This window comes from Plecotus auritus (assembly GCF_963455305.1).
Source record: "Plecotus auritus genome assembly, chromosome: 4".
NCBI lineage: Eukaryota > Metazoa > Chordata > Mammalia > Chiroptera > Vespertilionidae > Plecotus > Plecotus auritus.
The window spans coordinates 37958000-37981409 of record NC_137775.1 but is presented as its reverse complement, the minus strand read 5'-3'; the positions used below and the strand labels follow the sequence as shown (position 1 = coordinate 37981409).

At 42.7% G+C, this 23410-nt stretch overlaps 1 protein-coding gene and 1 pseudogene across 9 annotated transcripts in view; both read right to left on the bottom strand.

Annotated features, from left to right (window-relative positions):
• The window catches only part of FYN (FYN proto-oncogene, Src family tyrosine kinase), a 210837-nt gene that overhangs the window by 87747 nt on the left and 99680 nt on the right, over positions 1-23410 (bottom strand). The gene's annotated exons all lie outside the window — the stretch shown is intronic.
• Positions 18418-18860, bottom strand: LOC308246676 (U6 snRNA-associated Sm-like protein LSm4; annotated as a pseudogene). Its single transcript has one exon. The product of its transcript is annotated as a U6 snRNA-associated Sm-like protein LSm4 (transcript).

Sequence of the window (23410 nt, the reverse complement as noted above, 5' to 3'; positions counted from 1 at the left end):
AGGATTTAAAAAAAACCACAAAAATAAGCAGAAGAGGGCTCCAACATCACAGAACAAGGAAAGGCTAGATTGGCCTCCTTCGCTTTTGAAATTGGTGGTGTAGGAGTTGGTCAACCCATGAATGAGAGCAAGTCTCTGTGGGGCTACTGTATAAGATAATAATAATCTGACTTGAAAAAGGAAAAAATGACCCTGCATTTCTTTCCCCTTTCCACTACCTATAGAACCACATTTGAAAAAAACAAACACTAAGAGAAGCTGATAATAAAGAATAGCTTCTGGCTGGCTTTTCTTGAGCATTTCATACTTTTATTCCTTTGTTCAGCCTCATTCCCAATTATTGCACTGTTTTCAGGGCACAGGGATAGGACGTCTGGGAAACATAACACATCAGCACAACCGTTTTCTCTGTGAATTCCTTTCAGCATCTTTACATGGCAACAGGAAGGATGTGGGCTCCCTTTCAGATTCAAATGAGATAAGTCAGCCCTCGCTCAGGTAGACAACATCATGCCTGAGAAAGCCAGAACCACCAATCTTCTAGGTGGGGTAACCATTTCATCCTGGGCCTTAATCTCTATTTTTAACATCAGATCCCTAGCCCACCCTTCACTTAAAATAAGTAGAACAAAAAAACCCAACCAACCAACCAAACAAAACCCTGCTCACTCAGTACAACCCAAGTGTCTTCTTCTATGAAGAGAATCGTGATTCTTAGATTTGAAGAGCAATGTTTTCAATGTACTTGCGGGTGTTTTAAATTGTGTGGGACAAATGTTCCCAAGTGGTAGTCTCCTTTCAAATGACTTCTGAAGTTTGAAGACTGTGGTAGAAAAAGCTCATTATACCTTCTCCCCAAATTTATATTCCTAAGCATGTAAAAACAAGGGATTAATGCTTTTTTAATGTAGCAAACAATAAAATATGAGACTTTTGTTTTAATTCTTAAAACTGGATGTTTATTACCAATACTTCTACATAAAGCTCAAAGCAAAACTATGGAATAGAATATGGTACAGTGTTGGACAAATACCTTATTAGTGACTTTTGAAACTGGCCCTATTGTTAATTCTACTAGTGGCCCGGTGCACGAAATTTGTGCACATTAAAAGGGGATTAATTAGAGGAAATAATTTAATATTGCTATTTGCCCTTTCTCTATAATAGAAGTGTCAGAGATGAAAGAAAATTAGTAAAATGTATATGAAAACATTCCTCCTGTCAGAGTCTGGGGTGCACCACGGGACCCAGAGTCAAGTCCCCACCCACCCGTGATGCCTCAAAATTGTGAGAGACCCAGACCCAGCTGGCCCCACCCCCATTGGGCGAGATCCAGACCTGGCCGGCCCCACCCCCATCAAGCCCCGCCGGGCGGGGGGGGGGGCGCAGACTCAGGTCCCCTGGCCTGGCACTGGGCAGGGGGGCACAGCCTCAGGTCCCCCGTCAAGCCCTGCCAGGTGGGGGGTACAGCCTCAGGTCCCTTGGCACCAGGGTGGGGAGCGCAGCCTGAGGTCCCCCAGCATGAGGCTGGGGGCAGTGGGTGCGGCCTGAGGTCCCCTGTCAAGTCCCACCAGGTGGGGGGGGGCGGCGCAGGCTCAGGTTCCCTGCCCCAGCCCAGCGCCACGCAGCCTCAGGTCCTTGCTGATTGCTCCTTAAGGCTCGTTACGGGAACTCGGCCTCCGCTGTGGTTGCAGCCATCTTGTGTTATGGAAACCCTGCCTCCGCTGTGGGCGCCGCCATCTTTGTGACAGTGTAATGGTCAATTTGCATATTCCCTCTTTATTAGATATGATTAGTCAAAATTTTGTGATCTTGGTAAATTATCCTCTCTTGAGTGTCTATGCCAGTTAGCCAGCATCTATCCACCTGACTTTCTAGTAGGTGCCTGGCCCATGGTGAGCTAATAAGGTGAATAAGATATTGTTCCAGCACCAGAACAGCTTTAGATACAACAAGTACATAAATAATTCTACACAAGACATCTGTCACTTGGAAGTTACATAGTGCTAATGGGAGCTTAGTGGTGGAAGAAATAACTTCCAATAGAGGGATCAGTTAAGGCTTCACTGAGGGAAAGCATTTAGTTAATCGCTTGAGAGAGGAGCAAGATTTCTAAATCTAGGAATGCATTGAGACATTCCTGTCCTCAGGAACATTCGGGACACAGATGGGCATCAGGAAAGCCTGGGAGACATTTAGGGAAGAGTGATGAACCCACTAGGTGGCGTAGGGTCTGAGAAATGGGAAGGTGGCTGCTCTGAGCAGATTGCCAGACAAGAGACAGAGACAGAGACAGAGACAGAGACAGAGACAGAGAGAGAGAGAGAGAGAGAGAGAGAGAGAGAGAGAGATAGAGACAGACAGAGACAGAGACAGCAGTACTGGACTTAATTTGAAGTGTGGCAGGAGTCCCAGAAGAGTTCTGAGCAAGAGTGACTTGATCACTTGATCTGGTAGCTCTACACAGGATGGCTCAGCCAAAGGAGCACCTGAAAGAGGGATGCGCACTAGGAGGCAGTCTAAGCCAGTGTTAATGAACCTTGATTTAGGAAGATGATGGTGAGGGTGGGATGGAGGGATAGACTAGGCTGTTGACTGGTACTGGATTGGGGACATAGTTTATCTCTAATATTCTAGTATTTGCTAGGTTAGCATAAGTGAGGGAAATTGTTAAACTGAATGCCCACAAAACAGGTATAAAAATAGCTTTGGGTGAAATTCAGTCCTATTTTTATATTTGTAATCTCAACATTAATTGGTCTTATGAAAAAATAAATTAAAAAAAACAGAAAAAATAAATCTTATGTAAAAAGTGTCAAAGTCCTAGATGAGGAAAAAAACCCAAATCTGGGTAATCCTACTACAGTATTTCAGCATTTGCTCTGATGGTTCACATGGGGTGGTCTCAGAGGAGAGTTAGCCCACCTTCTATTGTGATAGGGATTAGAAAAATGTGGCTCTCTATGAACTTCAGCAAACATCACCCAAAAAGGCCTCTCACAATCCTTTGGGAATGAGATAGGAAAATGTGGGCTGGATACTAAGGCAGTGGTCAGCAAACTCACTAGTCAACAGAGCCGCAGTTTGCCTATCACTGTACTAAGGCAATGGAGTGAATATTATTATTTACATGGGGCTGGTCAGTGAGACCAAGTCCACCTAGAAGGTGACCTCTAGGGACATAAAACATGCTCTGAGCTCTTCAACAACATCGCCAACATCTTAGCTAAAGTTATGGAAAACTTGCTTGCTAAAATGTTCAGATTCAACAAATTTTTGGAGGGATAGGAAATATTGTAGGTGATAATCTCAAGGCAAAATATCTTGATAGACTAGAGTAATGGGCCAGAAATGAGATGGTAAAATTAGTGAAGGGAAATGTAAGAACCTGAACAAAAACCTGTTGCATAAGAACAGGATGGGGGACATGTGGTTTAGCAGCAGCATATGTGAAAAAGGTTGGGGGGGGGGTGTTAGCTGAAAGTAGTATCAATTTGAGTCAATTGTTTAACCTGGCTGCTTAAAAGCCAGTGTGACCTAATGTGGTATTTACTGAAATATAGCAGTAGGTCTGCCCTTAGTTAAGGCTCCAGCAACACATGAATGTTTTTGATATAAACATGTTGGGTAAAGCTGCTTTACAAACCTGGCTTGGCTTAACCAAGGAGAGAGGCTCTGCTGGTTATCATGCGGGTCACCCCTAAGTTAGGCTGAGCTACGGAGGCTAACAGATCACAGTTTCTAAGAAGCTGCCAAAGCAGAAGCTGCACCCACCCATTCTTAGCAAGTCTGAACTTGGAGTTTTTAAGTAGCAATGATAATACAATTTTAGACACCAAGGGACAGAGACCAGTTCAAAGGGCTGTCCCTCTATTTCTTACTAAATACAATGCTAAGCAATATTAAGCTATTACCTGTATTGTCTGTCTGAAGGTAGGACTCTTCAAATGTCTGAATAGTTCTGGGTCCCAAGCTGGGGTTTGCTTTCTTGGTGGTTAGAGAGGATTATGAGGATAAGGGGTGAAGTGCCTATGACTTACAGTCAACTCCCTGCAAGCAACTATGGACTCTGACAATCTCAAAACTAACACTTTATGTCAGCAAATGAAGGGCAAGCTTCCCCCTATTCCCTATTAGAAATACAGAAAGCAAAACAGCATAATTTCTAAGCAAAGTTGGATTAAAACAAAACAAACAAAAAAAAACAACCCAGGAAATTTGTTGCTATGTGTTGTTCTTCCTCGTGCAGTGTGCCATTGATCTTCAGGAAAAGGATCACATGGATCTGGGAGCACATGATTACAAACCGTAGGCAAGAGTCATGGTCTCTTATTCTTAGTTGCTTCCCTTAAGAGAGAGAAATCGTTACATGATGGGGTAAGTGGATTTTAGCCTCAGTATTAGATATTTTCCTGAGGTGCTTCGTTAATAATTATCCTATAAAATATTTCTTAAAACATCACCCCCCCTCCCCCAACCCCGCCACACACATATACCAGTGTGTGTGTGTGCAATTTGAAAGTCACTACATAAAATCTAGAACTTGTTCAGAAAACAGTAATCAGGATGTTAAGAAGACCTGGAATTATGTGAGGGGAGCGGGGTAGGGGGGGAACCTAATACAAAACCTGAAATTGTTTATCCTAGAGAAGAAGACATTTTCAGCAGTCTTTAAAAAAAACACAACCTGTTGGGTATTATATGGAAGGATATTTTGATTTGTTTTAATAATGAGAACTTCCCAAAGATGACAGAAGCTATCTTGCCACTAGTGATGTTCTTGCAGAACTTAGATATAACAGATACTGGTTGAACTAGACCAGTGGTCGGCAAACTGCGGCTCGCGAGCCACATGCGGCTCTTTGGCCCCTTGAGTGTGGCTCTTCCACAAAATACCACGTGCGGGTGCGCACATACAGTGCGACTGAAACTTTGTGGCCCATGCGCAGAAGCTGGTTTTCAGCTCTCAAAAGAAATTTCAATCGTTGTACTGTTGATATTTGGCTCTGTTGACTAATGAATTTGCCGACCACTGAACTAGACGAACTTTAATGCTCCTTCAAGCACATCAGCTCTAAGATTTTATGATATTTTTTTTCTTCTTCCATGAAATAGCCCATAGTGTTGAAGCCAGCAAGGTTATCAGAAGATGTTAGCCTTGGGGCTAGGGCTTCTGAGAAACTGGATTCCTGGTTGCTTAGAAGATAAAGGAAGAAATTCACATTTTACCAGCCAGTAAACAGTTCTTCAATAGTCTTCCTGGGAAGTGGATTTCACCAGGTATAAAGCAAATAATTAGAATTATAAGGACAAAGTAACATAGTGAGAGGATTAATAAGTATACAAAAGATTTGAACAACACAATCAAGAGGTTTAATCGAATGGGTATACTTAGAACTCTATTTCCCCAGCCCCTATTAGAAAATAAATATTTTAAAAAGTCATGGAATGTTTTTAAAAAACTGATCACATATAAGGCCAAGAACCAAGTATCAATAAATTTTGTGATACTGATATCACACAAACAACATTCTCTGACAACAATAGATTTTTTTAAAGGTAGACTCCAAAAAAATGATTACTAAAGAACTAATTTGGAAATATAAAAGCACACTGCTAATAACTAATAAATCAAAGAAGAAATAATTATGATAATTATAATATTCTTAGAACAGAGTGATGATAAAAAATGTTTCATATGAGAACTTGTCAGATGCTGCTAAAGTTGTAATTAAATCTTAGCCTAGAAAGAAAAAGAAAATGAATGAGTATCCAATTCAAGAAGTGAGAAAGTGAACAAAAGTAAAGCCAATTAAATTAGAAGAAAGTAATAAAGAGGAATCCTATATAATAAAACCCTAATATGCAAATCGACCAAATGGTGGAACAACTGGTTGCTATGACGTGCACTGACCACCAGGGGGCATATGCTCATCGCAGGAGCTGCTCCTGGTGGTCAGTGTGCTCCACAGGGGGAGTGCTGCTCAGCCAGAAGCTGGGCTCACAGCGCAGCGGCAGTGGCGGGAGCCTCTCTTGCCTCTGCTGCAGGCGGGCGGTAAGGAGAGAAGGGTTCTGGACTGCAAGAGCCCTGGACTACGAGAGGGATATCTGACTGCCAGCTTAGGCCTGATCCCTCCTGAAGGCGGTCATCCCCCGGGGGTCCCAGACTGTGAGAGGGCGCAGGCCAGGCTGAGGGACCCCCCCGCCCCACCAAGTGCACAAATTTCGTGCACTGGGCCTCTAATAATTCATAAAATCATAAAACAAACATTCACTAGAGAAGATTATCAAAGGAAAAACTGTTTATTTCAAAAGATCAATAAAATAGGTAAGTCATCAAAAACTGATCAAGTAAAACACAAAGAAGGTACTAATAATGATATTAGGAATGAGAGAGAGAATCTAACTATATTTTTAGCAGAGATTAAAAAATAGGAGTATACTATGAACTACTGCGTGCCATGCTTGAAAATTTTAATGAAATGCAGAACTCATAGAAAAATACCACTTATTACTGAAACAAGATGACAGAGAAACCTGGGTATTTTCAGAACCATTAAAGAAATTGATTCATCTTAAAGAAAACAAAACCAATAACATCTGGTTCAGACGGTTTTAAAGTAAAAAGAGGCAAGTTTCAGAGATAAAAAATGGGAAAGAACTAGTATAATCTTAGCACCAAAATCAGACAAGGACAGTAGGAAAAAAAAAAAAAAAGGAAATTATAATCCAATCTCATATAAATACAAACATAAAAATCCAAAAAAAAAAAAAAAATCAGCAAACTGAATCCAACAGTTCATAAAATAGTTCATGGCTAATTTGGATTTTTACCAATAATGCAAAGAATGGTTTAAACTTTAGAAAACTGATGATAGTAATTACCTCAACTCTCAGATTAAAAGAAAAAGAACCCTATGATATTATTAATAGGCACAGAAAAAGCATTAAATAAAATTCAACACTTACTTGTGATTTTAAAAAATAGGAACTTGTAGCACACTAGGATCAGAAGGGGACTTTTTTAACCTAATGGAAAGTGTTTACTAAAACCCAATATAGGCATCATACTCAATGGTGAAATGTTAGTAGCCTTGCCTTTAAATTGGGAACAAGCTAAGAGGGTGTGCTCTCCCTACTGTACTGCATGCAGGTCCTGGCCAGAGCGGTAGGACAAGAAAAATAAATACATAAAAAATTGAAAAGGAAGAATTAAAACATAATTATGTATACATATGATTGGTTACACAGAAAACCTAAAAAAAATACAGATAAATTATTAGAATTGGAGGCTTTAACAAACTGCCAAGTATTAGTTTCAATATGAAAAACTGTGTTCCTATGCATCAGCAACAGTTAGACAAATTAAAAAAAACAGAACACTGTACTTATTTTTTTGACCTTCATCTCTTCCTCTTCAACACATATCTAACCCAGATAATCATATGATAAAAATTACCAGGAAAAACAAGTAATCTAATGATATTACAAAACTCTGACAGGCAGGGAAATAATTTCATGGAAAACTTAGAGGATTTTATGGTTCTATTCTATGTTTCCCTCAAAAATTTTTTCACTGAAAAAAACCACTAAGATGCTGTAGATGGGGTTACCTTGAACTGTGGTGAATCACCCATTTTACTGGAAATGGAACACAAGCAGGAAGTTCCAGGCCTTTGCAAACCAAACTCGGCTTCTGCTCAGCTTTTAACAAAGTCAGCAGGAACCAGCCCTCCAAATGCATCTCATACCGGGAAGGATTCCGGGTCTTACAGGGAGACATTGTCAAGAGGTAGGTAGAGAGAGAGGGTTAAGAAAGTTCCTGAATGTTTGGTTCTTCATCTACATGAAGGTAATACTGAAGGCTACTTACATTTTGTGGTTGTTGAAATTTCACTACAAGCAAGCACAAGGTAACATTTACCAGATCCAACTAAGACCCCTAAATTTCTATATTCGAATACATCCATCAGCATGGCACTTGGTCTTCCTGTTTCTAACAGTCTTAGGGAAGCATACTATGGCACATACAATTCTTTCCCACTCAGGGTTGATTAATTATCATTTTCGATGAAGTGATAATACAAATGAGATAAAAATTCATGGAGAACTTTCTATATTCATTTGGATCTGACTGGGCAATTCACTCAATAAAAACAAGATTATCTGAAAATACTATATTATAATGTTATTTTAAAAAACGTTTACTAGTAAAACCCATCTCACTAGAAACAATAAAAATGAGCAAAAATAGGAGACTGGTTTCCTATTTGACTGATTAAATAAATTGTGGTACATTTCTATAGTGAAATAGGATGTAGTGCTAAGATCATATTGTAAAATAAACTTAGTGACACCAAAAACGTTCATGGTATACTGTCAAGTTAAAACAAAAAGATAAGTACAATTTGTGCCGAAACCGGTTTGGCTCAGTGGATAGAGTGTCAGCCTGTGGACTGAAGGGTCCCAGGTTCGATTCCGGTCAAGGGCATGTACCTTGGTTGCGGGCACATCCCCAGTAGGGGGTGTGCAGGAGGCGGCTGATCGATGTTTCTAACTCTCTATTCCTCCCCCTTCCTCTCTGTAAAAAATCAATAAAATATATTTTTTAAAAAAAAGGTAAGTACAATTTGAAATAATTTTTAAATCTTCCAAATTCACACCAGAAAAGGACTTTAAGCAATATACAGTGTGTGATAACCTCTGAGTGATGGAATAACAGGTGACTTTTGTTTTGTCCTTGGTGCTTTTCTGCACTTCTAAGTAGTCTGTACGGGGGTGTGCACTGATGCAGATACTATTTTAGAGTCCATCATGATGAAATTATCTAGAGTTTATAAAGCACAAATTTCTGGAACTCTCCAAAACACTAACTACAGTTTCATAGCAGTCAAAACAATCAATGAAAACAGTGTCCTACTGACAGTCCTGCTGGAGGCTATTCTATTTATTCTTACTCCTGTTCGACCACTGCAGCAGTAATATTTGGCCTCAGTACATCAGTGCCCCAGGAGACACTGAAAAGGTTCCGTGCCCATCCCAAGGAGACCTTTAGTTCCCTGAGCTTACTCTCACACCGCCAGCAAAGGGACAGTGCAGAGCCCCCAGCCCAGCATCTGAGGTAGCAGGAAATTAATGAGAATTCTGTGCATAAACAAAAGATTCTGTTTGCCACCTTCATAAAGCCGCTTCTCAGCTTAGCAACTTTCTCCAGCTCTCCAGCCTGGCTTCCAAGAATTCACCCAGGGCCCCAAGACCTCTTCCATCAGTTTCCCATAGCCCCAACACGAACTTCATCCAGGATGGAATATATCTCCACACAAATGTCCACACAATTCCCAGATCTCATCCATGTGCCAGGCCCCAAACCAGTCTTACCCACCAGAAGCCTTCCTCTCAGTTCCTCAGGCTCACATCGCTCTCCCTGTCTCTCAATTCTTTGGCTTCTTCCTGGGGTTGATCATGTGAGGGTGAAGCTTCCACATTATCTCAGTGTTTCCTTGGCATGGCAGGGTCTCCTAAGAGTTGGGCCAAGTTCTGTATCTCTTTGATTCTGCCCAGTGCCCTCTCTTAGCTCCTAGTACAGGGCTGCAATGTAGCAGGTTCTCAAATCCAGGAGACAGACTTTTTAAGGTGGGGTGAGTTTGCTGGTACCTTTCCCAACAACAGCTTTACAAGTAATCTATCCCTTTCAGTCAGACTGTCTGCTCCCTTCCCTTCCTCTTTCTGCTTATCCCATCCTTAAGAGAGAGAATGACATTTGCCTTGCTCACTCTTCTCAGCCTATATCCATATGGTTTCCTTCCATTTCTTCAGCTCTCATTTAGCTGCACTAACGAATGGCAAATCATCAACATAGGCAATCCACGAGGATGCCTAGGCCTCTTGCTTTCTGGCTCCCAGGCACCCGGACACTCGAAGGGGGCTGTACCCCCTGGGCCTGTTCCCATCGAGGACCATGCACCTTTCAGTTCTTCCCTAGTTCTCCCCCTTGCTTTTCAGGACTTTGATGGTTAACATTATCCATTCATTTATTCACCCACTCATTCAACTCCTAGTTCTTGAGCACCTTCTGTGTGCTCAGCACTGTAACTTAAACACTTGGAGAACTAGCGTTCCCAACTAGACTGGAAGCTAGCTCCCTGTGGCAAAGGTTGTCTGCTACAATTATTTAAATGTCACCAGAGAATCTAGTAGTGTGCTCGTACAGTGTTTGGAAAATATGAAACTGACTGACCGATATGAGAAAGGAACAAAGCAAAAGGCTACAGTTTTGATTCTAGTTCTCTCCCCTTTGTGGTTTGACCAGAGATGATATAAAGACAAGGAAAAACTCAGACTCCAGCAGAGGGAGAACTTTCTTTTTTTATTTACTTATTTTTTGAGCCTCTGCCAGACCACATGAGACAGTTATGTACATAAAAGTACCCTTAAAGTTGCAGAATATTTTACAGATATGAGTGGCATCATCATCATCATCACGACACAGCCATACAGTGGTGTGAAAACTTTCATTCCAAACAATAATCAACCAAGTCGCTCCATCCTGCACACTGCTGCAACCAGCAGCAACATACACCCTGAAGGGAAAGCTGACAGCCTGACAAAACCCAAATGGAAAATAAAATGAGCAAGAACAGCTACACCCAAAGAGAGCAAACCCACACTGCTTGGAGGAAGAAATCCTCTAATTGCCTCCACACTCCAGCTCGCTTCCATCTGCTTGCATTTAAGGAAGCCCAACTACTGGGCTCCTGGCAGCTGTGGAGAAGAAAGGACATGCTCCCCACGTGCTTGGATGGCTGCAGCAGACAAGGACGGAAGGTCCACAAACACAGCTCAACTGCAAATCGAGCAACAGATTTAATGTTTGCTATGCCAAACTGAGCCAACGATCTCCCCTGGTTTTGAGACCACATGCAATAATACCGGAAGTCATTCTTGGGGAAGGCAGCAGCAGCAGGCGTGGGCGGGAATGCTGCCGTGGTCTACTCCTCTGTCCGCAGCAGCCTAGGAGCCTCCCTCAGGCGGGAGTCACAGGGGCCCAGGCTGCAATTAGGCTTCCTGTGGGGAAGTGACTGGGAGCACAGGCACCCACACTCCTTAGTGTGGTGTAACTCAGTCTCCCTCGGGCTCCGCCCCTGGCAAAACTCCCAGGTGGCAATCTTTGTTTTTAGAAATGCCAACCTTTTGATTCTGGCCTCATTATGATCATTTCTCCCGGACCCTCCCTACCTTAAGCTCACCAATCCCTCCGTCTCCAATCGGCTCCCAGCCCTCACCCTTTCCGGGCTGCCCCATGCTTAGGACCTTCCTGAGGAAGCACCCTGAGGAGCAATTAGACAGTATAATTTTTAAAAATCACAGCTTCTTGGATAACAGGCAGTCCAAAAACAAAACTGCGGTGCACAGATGCCGAGAGACAAGACATGTTCACACCACCAGCTATAGGCAGGGATGTGAACCCTCATCTCACACCTATAACATATCACACATATGACAGAAAAGGGAACCAGAGCTTAGTGGCACTTGCTATGGGCCCCAGACTATGCTGGGGGACTTCACATATTTTATCCGAATTCAAACCTTACAATGATCACATGAGCTGGCCTTACAGAAATTCAGCAACTGTCCCCAAGTGTCACAGCCAGTAATGGTGAGGTTGGGATTCACGTCCAGGTCTAGGTACAAAGCCTACTCTTCTAGCCTGTTCTGCCTGACACTTCAGGGTAAAGGAAGCCGATGGAGTAGTTAACTCAAGAGATAGATACCTCTTAAGGGCTTTAAACTCTTGCTCAGAGTATAGTGAAAGAAGAACAGCATAATGGTATTAACACCAGTGAGTCACACAGGCCCTAAGATTCAATCGGAGTTTTGGAAATTAGTGGAAACTTCTTGATTTTCTGGTATGACCTTAGTTTTGCAGTTTGTGAGGACCATGGAAGATTCTGGAGAGGCAGCTTTCATGTGCCTAAGCAGCTCTCTCCTCCACAGCAAGCTAACGCTCGGGGGCGAGCTTTTCCTGGGCCAGAAGCATGTGACCCCAAGCACGGAAGGGCAGGATGGGTAATAGCAATGACAGCCAAGCTTGGGCTGCTGGGTATACAGGGCTCTGACAGGAGTGGGAGAGGGGCTCACTCAGGCTCTCCTTGTACCATCAGCAACAAAATGCCCCATTGAATCCCCTGGACAGCGCGTCTGTCTTTGCCTCCAACCAGCAACCCCACCCAGCACAGCAGACTGCTCAGCTGTTCCTGACACGGCCAGCTCACCATCAAAGCAGGGTCTGCATTGCATCGTGGAGTAGTGTGGAAGGCTCTATGTGCATGATGTAGTGTTTAAAAAACTGATTATGCCCTTCCCCACACAGGAGCAGCTTCAACATGTAGGCTGCTTGTATGCAAAATGTTCTGTTGGGTAAATGATGGGATCCCACCCAAGATGCCGGAACTGGAAAAGAGAACTGTCCACTATTAGGTCTGGTTCTGGTCTTTTACGGAGGGCAACAGCGAGGCTCCCTGAGCTGTCCACAGTGGAGGGGCCACCCTGGGAGAGGCTCTGCTTTTGCAGCTGGCTTCCTGAGTTCTCTAAGACCTCACTGGTTAATGTTAATTGGGTACATCAAGCAATTTCTATCCCTGGCTTGCTATTTTTAAGATTAAAATTCAACCAAGGCTCCAATCTGTCCCTTTGGAGCAGGTACCAACAGGATAGGTATCTGAAAATAGCTTATGTGTCTTGTCCTCCTCTTGATGGTTAAGACAAAATTTGTTCCTCCCCAACATTTTATGGTAAAAACTTCAAACATAAACTTTTAATAATTTTATAGTGAACATCCATGTACTACCACTTAACTTCTAACATTAATTAATGTTATACCATATTTGCTTTTATCACATAGCCATCCATCTATCCATACTGTAAAACGTTTTAACTACACATTTTTTTATGGTCCGTATTTTTCCAAAGTGCAGCTTAGGGGGAAAGCATGCTTTTCATACAACTCTGGGTGTGAATCCCTGCTTGAGTGCTTCTGAGCTGCGAGACTTTAGGCAGGTGTGTAATTTCTTGGAGCTTCAGCTTCCAAAACGTAAGATGTGGGTAACACTGCATAGGGGTGCTGTGAGGAGTAAATACAGTAAGGTGTGTGTGTGTTGGTGGGGAGGGGGCAGGTAACCAATTTTTAGTTCACAAACTAGCTCTCCTTCTGATCTATGAAACACATTTGAATTAGTAAAAAAAAAATAGTGACAATAATCCAGATACAGATGAAAGGAGAATGGCAGAATGTCAATAATTGTGGGAGCTGAGGGAGGGATCCATTGTGCTATAATAAACATTAAGTTTCTATAAATTTGAAATTCCATAGTAAAACAACAAAATGTTAAAAAATATGAATGGTCACTGGACTTTGTCAAGAAAAAAAAAGGAACCCTGTATTTGAAAAGTGCAATATGTGACCTCTGAGGAAGTAATAAGAAGTGCTGACACTGGGGTTAACAGTACAGGGCTGGGGAGGCCCTGGGTGCTCTCAGTCTTGGGGTGGGGTGAAGGGGAGGAGGGAGGGTGCTCTGTAAACGCTCCCCAGGTGGCAGGTTCCTTGCGGGTGAGAACCTTTGTACTGGCAGAAAAGTGAGACACCACACTTTCTGTCATGTTAATTGTGAGAAAGATTGTGGAACATTATGGTTATTACTTGTTGACTGAAAACTTCAGCTTTAGGAAAAGTGAAAATCGATCATGAGAGACCCAAGCTAATTACTTGGATCTGACCTGGGCCCAACTCAACTTCTCTGCACCTCAGGTTGTTAACCTGTAGACCGGGAAGGCAGGACTAGATTCTTTCATGGCAGAGTAAGAGCAGGGGTCTTTACCTGCAACCCTTCTCCATCACTCCAAACTCAAGAATAATTCTGCTAAGAACAATTGGATTAACGCACCAGGTCTTTGTCCTCAGCCAGCACTGCAACAACTGAGGCTCATCATGAGAAGCAGTGCTATTTATCTGTCAGCTCTGCTTCAGTTCCTCTCCTGGGAACACGCTTACGGACTCTCGGTGACTCATTATCACAGTTACATATACACAAAGAACAAGGAGTGCAGGATGGATAAAACAGATAGGTTTCATCCCCTTCTTAAGGATCTAGAGAACAATATCAAAAAGAAAAAGTCTACAGATGATATTCAGAGGGAAATGTGTTTGTTTTCTTTCAAAGCTACAGATGAACTATCTGCTATTGTGCTATTAACCTTCTAATTAATAAATGCCAGGTTTTATAATAACATGCCAGTTAAGTAATACTTCCATGAAACCTAACTTTCCTTTTCTTCAAAATTCAAACACCCCTGAAATCAAATCTCAAGAATATTAATTTTTATTTAAAAGAGAAAGTTAAGCACAAACAGACAAGCAGTGAATTCCATTTCTAAACAAAGCCTTGGCTGACTTAGGGTGGCCTCCGCCAGCAGCAGTGTGGATGCTGAAAACTGGTGACTCGACGGATGAGTGTTAGAATACATATAGAGTAGTTGCCAATATTAAAAAGTTGGAATGGTTAATATACAGATCAAGATTTCTGATAGTGCTGGGCCCACATTGCCTGAGACCCAGAAACATTTGCCCCTTTTAGGTGTGTGTGGCTTGTGTTTCTCCAGCCGCACCCCCGCTCCTATCTGACATTCCTTGTTATGGACCTACCCAATCAGGTAGGCATTTGTCTGAGGTAAGAACTAGGGTGGGAGACACAGCCAGGGTTGGGGATCAGAGGGCACATGGAAGAGTAGAGGAGCCCCGGCTCTAAGCCTGGCAGATCTCTAGTGATCTTAGTTCTACTGGAGCTGTGTGACCTTGGGCAAGTCCATGCGCTAGTCTGAGCTGTTGTGTGGGAAGAAAGTGAAAATGTTCGATAGGTAAGGATCCTGTGCGGTACCTGGCATGTAGTAAATGCTCTGCTAGAGTTACATCTTCTTATCCCACAGGCAAGAAAGAAAAATGTTTGGCACAATCTATCATCACAAAAAATATCTAGCTGACCACCAGGTAAGCAGCTAAAAAATCATTCCTGTAAAATCAGGAAGCCCTACATCATTCACGGTAAGTAGCTGAAAGAAGAGAAAACAAAGGGTAAAAAATATCAGACACGATCCCAAAGTAATAATGATCCATGCAAGGATTATCCACTGATACTCAGAGCACTCCAAGGTGGGGGAGGGAGGAGAATGGACAGGATGTTCACAAAGGAACCACACACCAGCCCAAAGATGCCTGACTGACTCAAAAGTGTATCCTGAATATTGGTGAGCTCCGGTTACCACCTTACCCAAGAGATCAGATGGTGGACAAGTTGACATCCTCCACCTCTGGATGTGATATAACATCAAGCATGCGATGCCACCAATGAAGTATTCTTGCCAAAAGCTGTTAACCTGCATCTAACAACAAGCTTCTAGATCTAACAATTTTCAGGCAGTGAGGCGCAAGTTAACCCCATAAAGAAACAGACAATCCCAGAGTGCAGGACGTTCTACACCACAACCAGAAAGTCTGAATATGGACTTGATAGTAGAATATGCTATGAAATTATTGCTAAATTTCTTAGGTATGATCATAGTATTGTTATGTAAAAGAATGTCCCTATTCTTGGCAGATACATGATGAAATATGTAGAGTTAAAATGTCAAGATGTGTGCAATTTTCAAATGGTGCAGCAAAAATTTACCTAATGTAATATACAGTGTGTGTGTGTGTGTGTGTGTGTGTGTGTGTGTGTGTATTTGGAAGAGGAAATAAAAAAGCAAGTGGCACATTTAGAACATATAGGTGTTGATTTTATCATTCTCCTAAGCAGCAGGTTTGAAAAATTTTCAAAATAAAAAGTTGTGAAAGAAACTGGAAGAGAGAGAAGGAAAAAAAAAGAAAAAACAGGAGAAAAAAAAAAAAGCCAGATCAGATAATATCACACTTCCCTTTTTTATAATCAACTCACCATTCATATTCAGGTCAGCTTCACTGTGTGCCTTTTCATTCAGTACGGTTTTATTTTTACTACTTTAATAAATTTCATGTGTGCTCATTCAAACTGATGTAGCCACCCGTCTTGGTTTCTTTGCTGTCTGACATCAAAACCAAACTTTAAACAAAGCTCCAACAGCCGGCTCTGTAGAAGTGGACCAAGTAGGTAGGTGTGAAGCCAAAGATATCATCTCAAAACCTCCTGAAATTGACACCTAATTCCCTATCTAGATGGTTTTTAAGCTGGTAAGACTGGATCAAAGGCTGTGGGTGGGCATTCTCTGGGGCTTTGATCTTTTCCCAGGATGGCACTGGCTCTCTCTACCTGCGCTGGGTGTTAATAGAGGAATGACAGGTACAGGATGCTAGTCAAAGAGGACACGGAGTTTTAGAGGCTGTTTCCACATGGAGTGTGCGGAGCCTGAGTTCTGGTGCAGAGAGCAGCTCGGCATAAGCTGCAGAACAGCCATTCTGAGTTCAATTGTAATGCCTGCGAGCTCTGGACAATGGACAATGTGGGAATTAATACTGGGGTGCCTTTAACTTGGAGAGGGCCATAAGGGGCCTAGACTCAGAGAGAGCAGGGATGAACCTGGCTCTCCTGCATATTAGCTGCACAGCTTCAGAGCAGTGTTTCTCAGTGGGGACACAGTGGTCACTGTGCCCTATGCTGGAGACAACTCTTGGCTGGGCAGAACTGACTTAGCACTGCAGCATTAACCACCTCTGTCCCACTTCCAAGCTCACCACATGCCAACCCTGCCTCCAGTCTTTGAAAGGAGAACAAGCACCCCACACTCTCAAACACCCCCTGCCTTAGACATAGGCCAAATTCTCTGAGCCTCAGATTTTATCTGGGGAAGATACCTGTTCTACCACCCAAGTGGTGGTTTGGGAGGAGCAAATGTGCCACATCTCCTATACAAGTGATAGCATAATACGCATTGACATGGGCAGCCTGCCAACCGGAGCAGAGCTGTGGGGCAGGTCCAACCGCCTGGCTCCCAAGTGGGTTCTATTCCACAGTGTTAGCTGTTCGACAGCTACTTGTTCTGAAAATGTTTCACCTCTGTAAGTGGGAAATTTTGGTTTATAAGTGTTGCTACAGATAAAAACCACACCACAGTGGGAATTGAGTATGAAAGCTGATGGCAGACAAGTGGGCCGTGGGAACTGACAAGCAGGATGGCAGTCTCAAAGTAGCTTCCAAGAAATCAGGTTTAGGATGGCGCCAAAACTAACCTGGAATGAGCACCAAATTACTTCAAGGATCAAGAGAATCAAGTAACAGAAGACCATCCCATGTACACCAGAGCAGGGAACAGCAAGCACAGGTCTGACTTACAAAATGACGACTGATCAGTACTTTAGTCTTCAGCAACGCTCCTAGAAAGGAACCTAGGAGGCTGGGCGGGGCTGTTGCACACAACCTCACATAGAGCTGGAACTACAGGCCTTGGAGTCGCTCTCTGGGTGATTTGGTTGCGGAGGGGCGGCCGATCGCCTCTGGGAGAACTCGGACACTTCTCTAGAGATTCTCAACTCTCCCTCATGGAGCACTCTGGCTCTCATTGTGTTGCCTTCATGCCTTACAATTTATGTAAAAATGCTCCTGTGCCCTTAGAACTGATTTGGTTTCTGGGTTACAAAACTGCTTGCTCTTGTTCTTTTTTATTTTTGTAGTTGTGTTTTTTATTTTTTATTATTTTAACACAAAAGAGAGAGAAAGGAGGCAAAGGAATAGGGCCCAACCAGGCTCCACAACAGCTTCTGAGGCACATGTCTGTGTGGTTTTGTTTTGAAAAGACAATTTCAGGTCTGTTTCAGGAAAACTCCCTGGACTGTCAATCTCAGTGTAAAGACCTTAAAATGAAAACTTCCCATCTGTATGCCACCCAGGGATCCAACAAGAGATATAAAACAAACCTGTTTAGAAAATGGCCCCCTTAACACAAGGCTCTACAGATACATAACACACAGAACCTTCCAGGAATCAAGCTGGCTGCGACTTCACAAAATCGAAAACACCAAATAACATTTCCAACTGTAAAAATGCTGGCTTTTTAAAAAAGGCTTAATGCCCTGGCCAGTGTTGCTTGGTTGGTTGGAGCATTTTCCTGTACACCAAAAGGTTGCAGTTTCGATTCCTGGTCAGGGCACATATCCAGGTTGCAGTTCCATCCCGTCAGGGTGTATTCGGGAGGAAGTACATCGATGTTTTTTTCACATCAATGTTTCTCTCTCTCCCTTCCTCTATAAAAAATCAATAATAAAAAAAACCACTTAATATAAAGAGGAGGACCACAAAATGCACAGGTGGGGTCCCCCCAACACCTGCCTCTTTTTTTTTCTGTTCTGAACAGACTCATGGACTAGAGCAGACACACAGTCTCTTGGGGGAGGGCTCAAGTCTCTGGGGGAGCAGGGCCAGGCTCACTGCCCGACTGCCAGCCGGGCTTCTTTTCTGGCTGACCTCTGCCAGTGCTTGGGATCCCGCCTCTGCCACGGCCACCAAACACACCTCATCCAGCACTCCCCAGGCCATGGCCTTTCATTGCTTCTGCTGCCACAGGCCACCATGGCCACGACCCTTGGCCACCACCTCTTCTTTGACCATGTCAATGATCTCATTGGGGATGCACAGGTTCTTAATGGTGCTGCTGTGGAGGTAGCACCGGAGCATCTGCCAGAACTGGTCCCTGTCCCTAGATGTGCAGATCACCTCGCACAGCTTGACTTTCATCCAGTTGTCACAGATTACCAGGTGCCCACTGTACGTCTCCTCGTTTTTAAGCTCCACTAACATGGGGTGATTCTGAGCTGTCTTCAGCAGTGACAACGGGAGCATGGTGGCGGCAGGGACCTGGCCTGCCAGTCACTTCCACCTCAGGCCTCCTCCGTTCATGTGTCCTGCTTGTTCTTATTCTTTTTTAAAATTTATATTTTATTTTTCTATTGTTTTCATTGTCTACATTTTACATATGTCTCCTTTTCCCCTGATTGACCACAACCTGCCCCCCCCCCCACAAAAAAAGAAGGAACTTTGACCATTTGCAACAATATGGATGGAACTGGAGAGCATTATGCTAAGCGAAATAAGCCAGTCGGAGAAAGATAAATATCGCATGATCTCACTCATATGTGGGCTATAATGATCAACATAATTTGATGAACAAGAATAGATCCAGTGACAAATGTTCTTATTCTTTATCTCTGTTCCTCTCCACTCCCTCCCCCTACCTCCCCACCCCTCGCACACACACATTGCACACATGAGAAGCTAACTTTGTTTTGCTGATCTAATTTCTCCTTTATCATTCACTTTTAAATAAGGACTAGGAAATGCTGACTGGGCCCTCTTTAAGGCCAAGGCCTCAGGAATTAACAGGGAAATGAGGGAAGCCAAGAGGTGGAGCAGGGAAAGGGTACAAGTCTTAAAGAGCAGAAGTGAAAGCAGACAACCACTCTAGGTTATCAGACCTCCTGAAAGAGCATGGAAATGACCCACACATTATTAGAACGGGAGTTCTGAGAAACAAGTAGCTGTAAATGTGTGATTTCCCTTTAGATTCACTAAAATATTTAGCACCAAAGTGGTATTTTTATAGTCTCACTTGACTCTGCTTACTATTCAGCTTTGGTAGTTTCTCCAGATTCTATTCGTTGTCAAAACAGCAGACTGATAACGTTTAGTCCCTAAATCTCTGGGGTAGGCCATCTGAAATGAGATCTTTTATCCTCTCTCTTCCCGCTTTCCAGAACGCATTTTCATAGCATTCTTGCAATAAGAAAGATTATCAGAAAAAGAAAAATGAAGGGGAGTAAAGTTTAAAGAATATCATACCAAAGCCTTTTGTAGGAAAACATTTATGTACGCAAGCACACACCACACCCTTTCTGGGAAGATATATTACTGGTCTTGAAGCTGGGTTAGTGGATCCCAAAATATACCACACAAACAGCACAGTTACCCTCCCAAAATAGGCCCTATAATTAAAGTCTTTTCAAGTGGATTGTCCTATATCACAGCCTGACATATGTTGCTTTAATCTCCCTGCTTCAGCAAATGCAGTCATACTGGGTACAGAGGCTCTAAAAACGACTTGCATTTAAGCCAGACTGTGGTATCACCAGAAAATGATGCAAATATACAGCCCTGTGTACCAAAATACCAATCTCAATCATCTGTCATGAGATCTCTCCCTGTCCTAAGCACATTTTTATTTCACCAGAATCGCTACCCCTGATTCAGAAGAAAGGACTAGCCCAGATTGAAATGCCGTTTCATCTCAGAGGCCATCTAAAGATAAGTGTATCTGAAGAAGCTGGGGTTGAAATATAAAATATAAGACAATCTCTTTTGTGTGAATGCTGGGATTGTGTTGTGTGAGCCTCACTTTCAGCTTTAGTTGCCAGTCTTCAGTATAAGTCTTCAGGCACCCATCTGTCTGAATTCATTACATCATTTTTTTGCTTGGAGTCAGAGTTCATGTAAGAGATAGCTTCTTAGGAGTCCTTTCAGACCTATTATTCTTTAAATAAACTTTTTAATGTTTTATTTATATATATATATATATACACACACACACACACACACACACACACACACATATATATGTAAAAATAAATGTCAAAATATTTTAAAATTTAAACCTTCAAAATAATGAGTACTTTAGACATTATTTTTTTTTTATTACTTCTGTATCAGGTTTCTTAGCCTTGGGATTATTGTTATTTTGAGCTGGAACACTGTGTGTGTGCGGTGCTGCCTTCCCATTGTAGGATATTTAGCAGCCTCCCTGGCCTCCACCCACTAGAAGCCAGTAGCACACACCCTTTCGTCCCCATTTGTAACAATAAAAAATGTCTTCAGACATTGCCATATGTCCTCTGGGAAGACAAAATTGACCTGGATTGAGAACCACTGTCCTCTTTATGTATTTAGATATCTCCCCCGGCATGGCCAGGAAAAAGAAATCTAGATTTTTCAAAGCACCCACAAGTTTTAGTTTTAAGAATTTCAAACTTCCTATGACTCATAATGAAGAATCAGGATCTGTGATACACTACTACCCGAGAGATTTATAAACAGCACTACTGCTGTCTCAAAATAAGGGTGGCCTGGCCTCATTTCAGTCATTTAAGAGGATAAATCTGCTACCCGATCTCTTGGATTGCTAGCCCCACTACTTTTAGGTGCTCCATTCTTAGAAGACTACTCTTAAGATATTTACCAGGCACTCAGGACTGATGATGAAGGAAGAGGATCAGGGTTGGGGTCTATTAACATCACCTACAGAATCGAGGGCCCACTGAACTCCAGGGGCAGCATTCTAAAGTTGGGCCAGGTGTGACAAAGCACATGGTAAAGCAGGTGCTTCCTCAAGGAGAGTTGCAGGGTGGGGAGAGATAGGAAAATAGCTTCAGAAGACAAAGAGCCAATGAATGGGAGGTGGGAGGTTCAGCTGAGAAGAAAAGGTGAATGAAGAAGGAGATTGTCCTTAAGTATCTGGTGGGCTGGTGTGGGAAAGTGGGTGGACTTGTTTCTGTCTGCTTAGAAAGTGGTAAGAGTGGTAGGTAATTCAATAGATGTTTACCACCGGCCTTCCAGGTGCCCAGGAACTGAGGTGACAGGAAGGACGAAGACCCAGTCTCTGTCCTGTGGAGTGCACACTATAGTTCCATAGAAGGACTGGACCTCTTCCCCTCCCATCCACCTTCCCTCTTTCTATTTTAACAATTTGAGCCAAATGCCCAGGTATTTGTCTAACTGCTTGTGTGTGTGTGTTTTTTCCGTTTTAAAAGTTAAGGTTTAATTAATATACAGCAAAATTCATCCTTTTAATTGTATAGTTCTGTAAGTTTTCACAAACTCATATAGTTGCATAAATACCACCACAATAAAAATCAAGAACAATTGCCTCATCCCTTAAAATTTTCCTGTGCCCCAATTGTTTTTTAAATTGGAGCAAATAGCTTGGGGCAATAGCAGGCTAATCTCTGAGAGAATGTGAATTTCCCTCTACTGGGATACTGTGGAAGAGACTTGTTTAGCTGGTGGGAAATTGGGCCAGACCAGTGGTCGGCAAACTCATTAGTCAACAGAGCCAAATAACAGTACATCGACTGAAATTTCTTTTGAGAGCCAAATTTTTTAAACTTAAACTTCTTCTAACGCCACTTCTTCAAAATAGACTCACCCAGGCCGTGGTATTTTGTGGAAGAGCCACACTCAAGGGGCCAAAGAGCCACATGTGGCTCGCGAACCGCAGTTTGCCGACCAAGGGGCCAGACAAACCCTGAGGCTGGGTCCATCCCTCTGATTCCGTGAAACTGGACACCCAATCTTAAACATTACCCATCTGCAGTGATACGGTTGATTTTCCCCAATCACAGGTAAAGGCCCCACCCCAAAGCCATATTCTTTTAGTCCAGCGGTCGGCAAACTCATTAGTCAACAGAGCGGCAAACCGGGGCTCGCGAGCCGCAGTTTGCCGACCACTGTTCAAAGCTCAATAAAATTGGCCCAATAACTGGATCTCTATGAAAGCTACATAATAAGCATAACAAAAAAAAATAAAAATAAAATCAAGACAGGTTTGGAAATGTAAGCCTGAATGTGGTAACTGAGGTCCAAACCAAGGATATCATCTACTCCCAACCCTTCTTTTTGTTCTTGGCATTTTGGTTTAAAATAACATTAACTCCAAAACTGAACCAAACTCAAACAATGTAACCACACTTGGCTCTAAAGGTGGGAGGAAGGGAAGTAAAATTAGCCAACTTTGTCTAAGAATGGATCGACAGGGTTAAAGACAAATGTCTCAGGGGTTCCCACAGCTTGTTATGGAGGAGGGACTGTAGTGACCAAATCTGATGTGCCCCGTGACAGCAAATGGGGCGTGACCAACCCATCCCCAGCAGCCCTTCCGCTGGGAGATATGAACACCTTTTGGTGGCTTGACCTCAATGACAAATGTCCAGTTTCCAAATAAGCCTGTTCTGTTATCAAGAATAACTGCTTTATTGAGCACCTACTATGTTATAGACCTATCTAGCTCCTTTTATTCTCACAACCACTTTATGAGGTAGGTAACATGATAAGCCTCATTTTACAGATGAGGAAACTAAGGCCCAAAGAGGTTATATAACTACCAGTAAGTGTACAACTTTTTATTATTGCTAGTAAGGTCTTCTGGGTGGTTGCTGAACTTAAATGTCTTGGTCTCTCAGGCCACTGCCATGCTTGTTTTGTAGGCTGGCTCCCAGGCATGCTGGATTCCCCAAGCAGCCAATTGCCTGTTCTCTCTCATTTCAACCTAGAGACCATAAGGATCTCTCTGCTTTAGACTTTTTATTTTATTTCACTCTTTTGGTCTGCAAGTTTATTACTCTTGT